Source organism: Gavialis gangeticus, unplaced genomic scaffold (genome assembly GCF_001723915.1).
Source record: "Gavialis gangeticus isolate Ggan-Ray unplaced genomic scaffold, GavGan_comp1, whole genome shotgun sequence".
NCBI classification, from domain to species: Eukaryota; Metazoa; Chordata; order Crocodylia; family Gavialidae; genus Gavialis; species Gavialis gangeticus.
In genome coordinates this window covers 178,725,123-178,737,112 of record NW_017729024.1, presented here as the reverse complement: position 1 = coordinate 178,737,112, position 11,990 = coordinate 178,725,123, and the positions used below count along the sequence as shown (strand labels likewise).

At 48.0% G+C, this 11,990-nt stretch overlaps 1 long non-coding RNA gene across 1 annotated transcript in view; it reads right to left on the bottom strand.

Annotated features, from left to right (window-relative positions):
• LOC109298017 overlaps nucleotides 1-9,850 on the bottom strand; it is a 60,489-nt gene extending 50,639 nt beyond the window's left edge. The window contains exon 1 of the long non-coding RNA XR_002097495.1: nucleotides 9,368-9,850. This is a non-coding gene — a long non-coding RNA (uncharacterized LOC109298017). The remainder of the gene's footprint in view (nucleotides 1-9,367) is intronic.
• Nucleotides 9,851-11,990: the final 2,140 nt, after the last annotated feature.

Below are 11,990 nucleotides of genomic sequence, written 5' to 3'. Positions count from 1 at the left end.
TGGATGTTGTATCTGGCTCGGCCTCATGCAAGCACAGCAAGGGCAGCCTGGGGCTGGGCCAGATGCAGTGAATTGGCAGGCACCTGCCCACAGGATGGATGTAATCACCTGCTGGATCTGGCCCTTGAACCGTATTTTGCCCGCCTCTGATCTATGTTGTATGCTACAGCATAAAGAACTGAACACGAGGAGGGAACATGCCAAGATGCCCTTTAGGCTTGAAGATCTGCAGATTCGCATGAGCCTCCAGCTTCCTGTTGTGCAGTTTCTACCCTAAGAACCACTGCTGCATTTCTGTCCATCTGCCAGAATTATGCTTCTGAAGTTGGTGGACAAAGAGACTGTCACTTTTGAGACTACCACAAACCCAACCCCTCTTAAGAGGGGAAAAATATATACACATTCAGCTGTTACAGACATCTCAGAATTGGCATCTCACAACAGCCCACATTGTATGCATTAACTTCTCAGTACTCACAGGTCTTTGATGGACTCTTATTAGTCTAGTTGTAGACTAGAAGAGGGTTCAGAGATGAGCCGATCAATATTCTCCTCAGAGTGATGGATGAGGGCCAGGAAGGCATACAGGTATTATAGAGGTGCATCTGTTGCCTTTGCTACAGTGGACCACAAGGTCCTGCTAGACTCAGCTGTAGACCTGGGACCAAATAAAAAGGGCTTATTCTTCAGAAAGAATACATTTTTTCTTGGTGAGACCCCAGCAGGCATATTTAGATCTACCTGATCTTAGGAGGCATTGGAAACTTGAACAGTGAAAGGATGGAACAGCGAAAGGATAGAAGAGCACCCAAATTGAGGATGCCAAGATGGATCCTCCATCCTACCAGGAAGGAGACACAGGGAGATGGCAGCATCAGGAAATGGACGGTGTGAAGAACTTAGGAAACAGAATGGAGATGGACGTACAGAGTCAGGAAAGGCATGAATGAACTGGGGGCCAGGAGAGAAGATAACATGAAATAAAGCGACTAGGAAGAGCCGAGTGCCTGATCCCAAAGCTGACCAGGACTAAAGACCTTAGAGAGATCGCAGGAGCACAAGCCCGAGGTGGATTCAGTTATCCCTTTGGTTCAGTTAGGTGCATGGAGCCCCTTGGAGGGCTAGTAAGGGGACATGGGGCTTGGACTTTCCCATGACTAGTCAGGTGCTGCCAACTTCTTGAAACTTTTTTTGGTTTTTTTTTGGATTCATAGATGTTTGGGTTGGAAGGGACCTTGGCAGATCGAGTGCGACCCCCTGCCTTGGGCAGGAAAGAGCGCTGGGTCAGATGACCCCTGACAGATGCATGTCTAGGCTCCTCTCAGAGACCCCCAAGGTAGGGAGGAGCACCACCTCCCTTGGGAGCCCATTCCAGATTCTGGCAACCCTCACCATAAAGAAGTTCTTCCCAATGTCCAACCGAAATCTTCTGTCTTTCAGTTTGTGGCCATTGTTCCTAGCGACTCCAAGGGGTGCCCTGGTAAACAGAGCAGCTCTTATTCCTTGCTGCCCCACCCCAACAGATGTGTAGGAGGCCACAAGATCACCTCGGTCTTCTCTTGCTGAGGCTGAAGACATCCAGGGCTCTCAATCTCTCCTCATAGGGCTTTGCCTACAGGCCCCTAACCATACAAGCGACCCTCCTCTGAACCCTCTCGAGGTTATCCACATCCTTCCTGAAGGTGCGATGCCCAAAACTGGATGCAGTACTCCAACTGTGGTCTTCCCCAACAGAGGGGAAGTATCACCTCCCTGGACCCATTTGTCATGCACCTGCTAATGCATGGAAGAGTGCAGTTAGCTTTGTTGATCACTTAGTCATATTGACAACTCATGCTCATCATGGAGTCATCTATGACTCCAAGATCCCTTTCCACTGCTGTGCTGTGTGCGGGAGCAAAGGAACCCAGAGACCCCGGGGAGAGTCGCGGCAGGACATCCGCAGCACCGAACCCGCCCCTGCCCCGAGAGACGGGGCAATCACTAACCGGTTGCAGGTGGGTTAGGAGAGAGGCCGGGTTAAAAGGGCCGGCGGCCCATGGAACAGCGGCGGCAGAACCGGAAGTGCCCGAACAGCCGGCGGACACCAGCGAGACCGGAGGAAGGCGGAGGCGAGCCGCCTAGCGCCGAACCCACACGTTCTGGGGCGCGGGTAAGACCCCGGTAGGGGACGGGGATGGAGCATCTGGCACCAGGAGACCCAGCCTGAGAGGAGGCCCTCAGGAGCCAGAGGAAGGAGTGGGGGCAGCGCGGCTGGCGTGAGGAGGGATTGGCTGATCCGGCCGGAGAGCAGGCAAAACCTCACCAGGGTGAGGATCCCCCCCCCCCAGAGGGAAGAGGGAAACTCCGCGGGAGAACAGGGCCGTAGGGACCCAGCAGCCGGCACTCCCAGCCGGAGTAGGGTCAGCTCATACCCTTGCGGACAGTGGGACGAGGGCGAACCCCTCGGAATAGGGGTATCGAACTGAGGACTATTCGGGGCCAGCGGGGACCCTGAAACTGGAGGCAAGGGTGAGGGTGTAGGGGTGGAGGAGCCCTCTGCATCCCCGGGGCCCAGAAGACACAAGGTGCCACTTTCGGGCGTGCACGCGCCAGACAACAAAACTGAACCAGAGCATCAAAGACGTGGCAGGTGAGGTGGGCAGGTGTAACGTGGGAAGTGAGCACATTGGTCAAGCGGAGGGGAACTTTACGGACCGGACCAACCTGAAGGACGAAGGGTCCACTTTTCACATGCTGCTGAGAAGGTCCTCCCCCAGCCTGTAAGCATGCCGATTATTCTCTTTCTCCCTAGGTGCAGCACCTTGCACTTGTTGAACTGCATCCTGTTCTGCTCTGCCCACTTTTCCAACCTGTCCAGATCCACCTGGATGCATTCCCTACCCTCTGCTGTGTTAACTTTACCCCATAATTTGGTATCATCTGCAAATTTGGACAGCGTGCTTTCTACGCTCTCATCCAAGTCACTGATAAAGACAGTGAACAGCACCGGTTCAAGGACTGAGCTTTGTGGGACTCCATTGCCCGCATCTTTCCAGGCTGATACCAACCCATCCACCACCACTCTTCACTGGATAATGCACTTCAGCATGTCAGTCCAGCTAAGGACAGCTTGTGTATGAGAGAAGGCTGCCTGATGTTCAACCCAGGCAAGGCAGAGGTGATGACTATGAACTGGGGCAGGTGGGGGATAACAACCAAGTAGATCTCACGTTCACTATTAGCATCTTCAATTTTGGAATGATTTTAGATCCCCACTGAATTTCGGCAGTCACATCACAGCAGTGACCCACCCTGCTTTGGCTACCCATACCTGGAAGGAGGCTGCAATGTTTCTTCTTGAGGTGGCAAAGGAATAGATAACCATGGCAAGGGCCCCCTAAGATCATACTGCTCTACCCAGCTCAGGGCATGGGGATAAAGAAAGCACCTTTCACTCTTTGAAGATACAAGCTGGTGTAGACCGAGAGCCACAGATTTAGCCAGCGGGGATTTTACAGGCAGCAGGTGCACCAGTACTCCAGGATCTGCACAAGCAGCTTATTCATCTCATGGTGGATTTCAGGGCATTTGCTGTGAGCCAAGAAGCCTAAGTGACATGAAACTCAAGAACCATCTCCCTCTGTGCCATATGTTACATGTGTAATCAGCTGAGCTGGATTCCCCAAATAGTAAGGAAGAGGACAGACCATCCTCCAAGAGGGCTCAGACTCTAGAGAACTTTCTCCCCCAAATGTAGCTCCAACTCGGGTGGAAACGGACACCTGTTCATCCAGAGTCTGAAGAGGCCTAAAGATGGTCTTTCTATAACAATGACAGCATAGAAAGACAACTCAGGAGGCAGCTGACCAGAGTATTACCTGCTGGGATTTGTCACAATATCCGAGAGCATCCTGGAATGCAGTCAATTTATCATTGACGTGATGCCATTATGTCAATGATAGACGCTGCCATCGAAATCCCAGCTTGGCCGATACCACAGACTTACGAAGGGTCAGGTTTTCACCTTACTTAATTAGTTGCAGTCATGTCCTTTCACCACAGACCTGTTTTGGACAGTCTCCTTTCAACCTTTTTGACAATTTCCCCCTTCCTTAATAAGCCTGTTTTTTCCATTCAGGCACAGCCCAAAAGAAGGGGTAGAGTTTTAAACATCATCTTGGGGAAAACTCTGTTAATTTGGGTGCTGAGACATTTGATTCTTTTTTAAATTAAGTGTTCTGGGTTTTTGTTTTTTTTTTTTTTTTTTTTTAAATACAGCTTAACATTGCTTTTTTTGCTAGTTTCCACATTGCAAAGTAGTTTTCACCCTTTCAAAAGAATATCTAACTGTTATTCTTAAAAGCAATGAGAAGCATGGATAAGGACCAAAGCAGGCTTATTTGTAGAAGTAGCCCATTTCTATGCCCAAGATTTCAAGTCAAACTGGATGTTTGGTTTTTTTGGTTGGTTTTTTTTTTTTTTTTTTTTTTTTTTTTAAAAAACCTTTAAATTTTTTTTTTTTTTTTTTTAAAAAACCTTTAAATTTTTTTTTTTTTTTTTTTAAAAAACCTTTAAATTTTTTTTTTTTTTTTTTTAAAAAACCTTTAAATTTTTTTTTTTTTTTTTTTAAAAAACCTTTAAATTTTTTTTTTTTTTTTTTTGTTTTGTTTTTTTTTTTTTTTTTTTGCTTTTTTTTTAAAATGGTTTTGAAAAGAGATTCTGCAATCCCTCTCCAAAGAGGGACACATACCCTCTGTTCTTCCTGCTTTCAGCCACAATAGGAATTAAAGAAACAAAGAGGACCAGAGCTAGTTTCAAATAACTTGGTTGCAAATTTTAGGTCTTTAAGTCCTGCAAACACAGACAAGCTAATTCTACACACACGAGTAGTCCCGTTGAATTCAACAGAACTTGTGCGCGTGTAGTTAAATATGCTTGTAACAGTTGGCAGACTCAAGGCCTTGGATAGCGTGTCATTTGCAAATCAATTTTCTTTGAATGTATTTGTAAGCATTCAGAGGAATTTAGGTGAATTCTTTTCAGATTCATTCAAGCTATTCAAGGTGACTGTGCACCAACTCCTATTCATTTTGCCTGAAAGGTTTTAGAGAGGAAGATAATGCACTACCTGGTACAATTTTGATTTGGCTGAATGGTCGAAAATAATTAACAGATGAATATTAAAATGCAAGAGTTCAGGATTCTTAAATGCCTTTGCAAATACCCCATAGCCATCAGAATACCATGTTTACACAAAGAGAGCCCAAGTCCCACTGCTCTGGGTGCCATGCAAAGCAGTGAAATAGTGATAGGAGCAACCTTTGGAGAGTTTGAGGGCAAAGGATTATGATTAATGACAGCTGGCCAAACATAGAAGTTACTGGACAGGGAGAGGTAACAGTAGAAATGGGGACACATTGGGTGTCTATATGTGCTTGGGTGGCAGAGGGGGAGGCATTTTAAATTGGGTCAGTTCTCCGAGAGCTGCTGTAATTAAAACGCTACAGCATGATGTCTATTAAGCCCCTGCACATCTAAAAATGGCTGCAGGATGCTTTTACTAAAGCTCGTTTGGTTAAGTTGCCCCATTTTTAAGCCTGCAGGGGCTTGCAGCAACGCTACAGCATTCAAATCAGAACATGTGTATAGGCAAAGAAAAGCAAGAGGGGGTTGCTAGTCTTGGCCATTTTCAAGGGACATAGGCCAAGATGCAGAAGTGTGGCTAAGCAGAAGGCCCCAAAGCCCATTTCTGAGTGACCATAGAGTGAACCTGTGCAGATGTGACAGCCAGGTTGGTCAGCGAAGTAAAGGAAGAAATCAACATATCCAGCTCAACCAATAATGAGATCCAATTAAACAGAGCACAAGGCCTGGAAGGAAATGGAGCAAGGGAAGACTATAAATTAAGTAATCCAAATATAGTACATCATAGCTTCATCTTAAAGTGTTAGTAGTAGTGACTAAAGTAACCAGAAGTCTTAGATGCTCTTTTGCTGTAGTAGATATATTCTTGTTAAGGTGTGAAAACAAAGCAGACTTGTCAGTGAAGACAGTAAACTAAAGAAGAAACAGGACAGTGGTGACAGCATTCCACAATGGGTAAAGAAAGAAGATAAAAAAGCCCTCCCTTTTATTTTCTGAAAGATATAAATCCCAGCTAATTGGCATCTTCCGAGTCCACAAGAAATCAGATTCAGTTCTACCCAAAAGTTTCTATGAAACTAAGTAGTGTAAATAGCAGCAATCAGAAAACATTAGAATAGCTCATCTCTAAATATAGGGTGTAGGCTGGAGGGAAATTTAAAGAAGTGGGCAAGTTCACAAAGACTTGCTACCAGCCTGCATACCACCCCGCTTCCCCCCTGTTGGTATAGCCCCGCCATGTTGTACTGTCATAGTAGCCAGATGGACCTTGAAATAACTATTTGCTTTTATGTTTTGTGGTACATGCAATTAAAGGTCAGGCTCTAGACCCGTTTCTTGCCTCATTTGTCAGCAAGGTTACCTGTAACCTGGGTAACAGCAAGACCAATAAACCTCTGCTCTGAAGGGGGAAGGAGCTGAACTTGTGATTTTTGAAGGCTTGGAGTTGCCAATGCTGCCCATTGCATTTCACTTGTTTGGATGTGGAGCATGAAATCATGCATATTGCATGTCAAAAGGTTTCCAGGCCAAAGATACACTTTGACTTGGACGATCTATCTAGTGCTCATTTAATGGCAGAACCTCATTCCAAAAAGATACCACCTTCAATGCTGGGGAATCCATCCACTAGATGGACCCCTCCGCCATCAGCTGAATAGTTGAGCTGCTGGGGAAAACTCAAAGCAGTGTGCCCATCTCACTTCTGCTATTTGGTTTCCCAGCCTGGCATGAACCACATCCATCCCATCTCTGGGTGACCCCAGGGGTACAGTCACAGAGCTTGCCCTGCCCACTCCTACCACAGGTTCACCTAATTTTGGAAACAGGCAAAAGCCTATCCTCCATCCTTAGAGATGTTCCAAGTACACTCCATCGCACCCAGACCCAGTGCTCTAAACAGCATACATCTTCAGGATCTGGAGTAAGCAGTGCTTCAAGGCGCGGCGTGGAGATGGCATAGCCGTGCCCGGAAATCCTTAGATGAAGGCCAGAAGGGATCCTTACAATCCCCTCACTTCACCCCCTTCATGACACCAGCCATTAAATTTCACTTTGTGGTTCATGCATGGGTCCTATGCCATGTCCTTTACTAGCTTTTTGCACCTTCAGAACGTATTCATGTTGCAGCTTGCAATGGGAATCAATGCCTTGCTACACGAAGCATGGTCCGGATGCCTTGTGAAACCAACCTAGCTCCAGAGAGCCTGCAGTCTAAGTTTAAAACAAGAGGCAAGCAGCAAAAGCTACACAAGTGAGGAGGAGAAGGCGGGGTGGTAGGAGAATGCAGTGGCCAGTTACCTGCACATGTACAAATCCAAATTAGTCAGGACTAAAGGAGGACGCCAGCCAGAGTTTGCGCCAGCTATCTAACTAGCCTTACTGACACAAACTTGACTCTTCCTGTGGTCTTGTAACTAGCATTAAGCCAACAGATCAGGTGTACAATTAGCCAATAAGAAGAGCACTTAGCAATCCCCCTAGTACCAGGAGGGGCAACATATGGGAGGGTCTGAGTAAGGCCAAGGCCAAGAGACATAACCCATACAGTTCAGAGAGCAGCTCACAAGTCAGTGGCTTGTAGTAGGGATACAGGTGGGCAAGGGAAGATATGGCAGAGGGCAACTGACCTGCATGCCCCCAGGGGGAGGCGACATTGTGCTGGGATACTTGGGCTGCTCCGTGAATGCTTCCTCTGGAACAGCAAGAAGCAGAGCATCCTTAGTGTAGCTCTGCAGGTGGGGTCACTTAGCTCTGTGGAGATGTAGAGCTTGTTGGCCAACCACAACAGCTCAAACATGGCTACATTGCTTCTTCTCTGGAGCCAACATGAGCTGAACCAACTCGGGAGTCTCTGCAATGGCAAAAGGAACAGGGTAGAGGCAGGCTGGGCCGGGATGGGGGGAGAAAGGAAGGTAGGAAGGAGTGGCGCCATGGGGTCCTTTAGAGAATAAGTCAATGGGCTGAGGAAAGAGGGCTTCCTTCCACCAGGGTTCAGCTAAGCAGTCCTTGTTACAACCCCAGGGTGATGCAGACAGGAAAAAGGGACAGTCTTCCTCATTCCCAGCACAGGCGACTTGTGGTTTGTCAGTTCTCTCTCTCTGTGGTTCTAGCTCCTTCCTAGTTGGGGAGGGAGTCAAGCCACATTTCCTCAGGGGCTGGATTTGCTGGCCACCATGGGGGGGGAAGCAGGCGAGTCCCAAAGACATCATGCTCAGCAAGAAGGCTTAAACCCTTTCCTTACCAGCTGCTGGGTAAAGCCTCTTGCTGTTCTGTCACTAAGCCCATGTGGGGCAAACAGCTGTCATAGTGGGAAGAAAGCCAACCCTTCAGCAGTGATTGCAACAAGGTGCCTCTCCAGGGGTGGTCCTGGAGTCTCTTCAGCCCTCACTTTCCATAGTGAATCACCCTTTCAGTAGCCTGCTATGCTATGATGTCTCTTATATGAGGGAGGCTTCCCAGGACTTCCTAAATTGCTCTCTCAGATGGCCACCAGGTGCCAGTGGTCACTGCTTTACGGGCTAGTTGAATGGCTGCTTTCCACCCCTACACCACACCCCATGCCTTGCTAATCGACTTTCTCTTCCACTTAGCCCCTCTTCTGGGGTTCCTGGACCCGTACTGGTCCCCCGTTCTCAGCCCTTGGGTCTGGGCTCCAGACTCCTTCACGGGTCTCCAAGAGCCTCCTTCTCCCTTTAGTTCCTCCCCAAACCTCCAGACTGCGTTAGGTGTTACCCTCCACATTGACCTTCTGGAACTGCAGCCATCCTGGTGGGGTGGTGTTTGCTCAGCAGGCTTGTCTCAGGCTCTGGGCCTATACCCTCCTCCTGGGTCAGATGACTGCAATCAGCCCAAGCAGGACCTGCAGGCTGCTTCAGCCCCAACCTGCCTACTCTTCAAGTGGCCAGAGCACCAAGCCTCCTGCCAGAGCGATGTGCGACAATATAGAGTGGCTTGCGCTGCAGATGTTTCTCCGTGCCCACTGGCTTTGCCTACACTTCTTAAGTCTGGTGGTACATCTGTGAGGACTGCTTCTGTGTACATGGCTCAGACAGGAGACCTTGGTGAAGCACCTAATAACCATGCACATACCCGCCCTTGACCTTAGCAGCATGCGACTGCCTGCCATGCAGAACTCAGGAGGCACCTGCTAGGATGTGTTCAGAGAGCTCAGGTTTTTTCCACAAACATTAAAACACATTAATCCCTGGGACAGCTCATGAGGAAGATAAGCCATATTTACCTTACAGAAGAATAAACTGACTGAGGATAATGGTCTCTGGAGACTAACAGCACTTCTGTGGGCTGTGGTTCAGAGGTGCCAGACAGAAAGCAAGTCAGGCAGTCTTCTTTCTGGATATATCCTTAGTGTAGTCTGGCAGGGACACACCTAGCTACATCCCATCCAACCACTCCTGCTTGCAAGTGGGACAAAGCTGCTCTGAGGCCGTCCATAGCATCAGTTCTTAAGTGCTCCAGAGAGTGAGGTCACAAGAGCCTCTTAAGTGACATCACAGCTGCACTACTGGGTGTGGTGCCTGCAAGCCGGGAGTGCTCCGAAACATCCCTGCTGCAATACACAAGAAAGGCCTAGTGCGGACACCCCAAGACAGAGCAAGTGTGTTATGCAGCATTTTGAAATACAGCTTGCAGGGAGTATGCTGCACAGAACATGCCTGCATCTGTTCTGGCAACAGAGCTTTTGCAAATGTGACCTTGATCTAAAAGCTGGAACCCATCCCAGATCCTTGTCCTTCACTAGTCCATTTAGAAGCCCTTGCTGAGTCCGAAATACTAGCAGCTCAGCTGCATTTGCACGATGTCAGAGTAAGGGGACGGCAATGCAGGAGGGTGGGAGCTGAGAAGTCAGAGCAGCAAGTTGTCTTTGGACCCTAAACACAGACTCATTCAGAAGAAGAAAAAAAGGTTACACAAGTTCTCCACTGGACTCTGGCACAAGAAGTGGGCACCGTGACTGAGAAACTGCTGCCTTCTGTTGGTGGCAATTGCACAAGGACACTATTACAGGATCTGCTCTGGGAGCTGAAAAGGTCAAAGTTTCAGCCGAGTCTGGCAACCCACAGAGACCACAGTTGCTGTAGTCACTGATCCACAAGGGAAGGATGTGGTGTGGCCACCTTCAACTCTGCAGCCCAAGTGACCAGATAGCCATTTATAACTGGTTAATTGGAGACAGATTTCAGCACAAGTCCAGGGCAGGGCTGGAAATCACAGCAAGATACCTTTCCTGTTTTGCCATACTATTGGATTGGGTTTTAAAGGATGTAGGCCAGATTTACAACAGGGTTATTTTTATTATTACACTTGACTGCACACATGGACTCATTTTCCTTGGAAAGGAGTTTCACCAGCACCAGAAGCCTTCTTGAGCAGCAGAAGAGGAGGCAGCGGCAACATCCTCAGTTGACTCATGGGGAAGGAAAGAGGGTGCTTTTGCCATGTTGGCATTTGTGGGGGAAGTGCTTTGTAATCAAGAAAGAGGCAATATCTGGGACCTGTTGAAGCCAATGGCACCTACTAGCAGACTTAAGTGGAGCCAGGAGGACTCCCCAGATGTGCTAGCCTATGTGAAGTTGCACATAACACACATTAGTATGTGATGGAGGAGCTGAATCTGTTCCAGATGTTAGGCAATTTGCTTGGTCATCGAGCCTGTATCCATTAGTGGAGCTTTACGGAATGGGCTTAAAAATCGTTCCTTTTCTCCTGAGCCAGTGAAATGGTTCAGAATCCACCCACCCAACCAGGTTCAAGCCCAAATTTCTTTTATTTGGTTAGCTCCTCAGCTTGTCTTCACTCAATCAGCTTCAGTGAAGCTTAGACTGAATTTGAAGCAGCCCTATATACACACACACACACCAATGCTCTGAGCTTATGCAATGACCACCCCAAAACCACTTTTAGAGTAGCTGTAGATGCTACCTTGTGTGGCCATCACCGCTGAGGACTGTGCTGTTCTTGAGCTACAGGCTGCATTGGCGAGGTGGCAGAGTCATGTTGAGGTGCTTTGCTCAAGTGTCTGTTGAGTTTTGAGCTTGCTGAAGTTGGTACCTTTAGGCAAAGCCCAATGCACTGAATTGGCCTCCCATCATCTAATGGCCTCCATAGGCTTAGTAAACTCCAGTGAGTTCTGCCCCAAAGTTAACACCAAGTAGAAAGCTAGGAGCTATGGACTTACAACTGCCCAAAACCTCAAGAGCACACACACGCCTGAGAAATACATGCACATATTGTACCAGCTCTAGAATTACCATCACCCAGCACCTGCAGGGGCAGAGGCAGCCCAACAGTTCTTCCCTGGGAATACATAGTCCAAGCCTTCACCACCAGAAGCTTAGATGCCATCCATGGAAGAGGTTCATCTTGGTTTCCTTGTCCTGCCTCTCTTGCTCTCACAGAGAAGAGAAGACTGTGGCCCACAACCTGCATGGAAATAGGGGGTGAACTACAGGATAGCTGTGGGAAAATACTCCTACTGCAAGAGCAATGCATCAAACAGAGTGCATGCAGAGCAGGAAATGCTCCAGCACACCAAGTAGTGACCATCAGGATCAGTCAGGACTTGGCATTGCAAAGAAAACTGCCCCTTCCCAGATCTCTTCTGGGTTGTGCAGATCCCCTTCCCCGATGTCTCTTCTAAAGTGATCAGCAATGAAATAGTTGTCTAGCAATAAGGACCAGAGAACAGTTGGGTTCTAGATTACTCTATTTACTAACAGGGCTCACCTACGCAAGACACTTATTGCCAAGCTGTCCAATTAGCTCTGCAATAAACTTCTCAGCATCTACACATGCAGTGCTATTAGGACGGAGTAAACCAGTTGACTCCACTGCAGATTGGGACT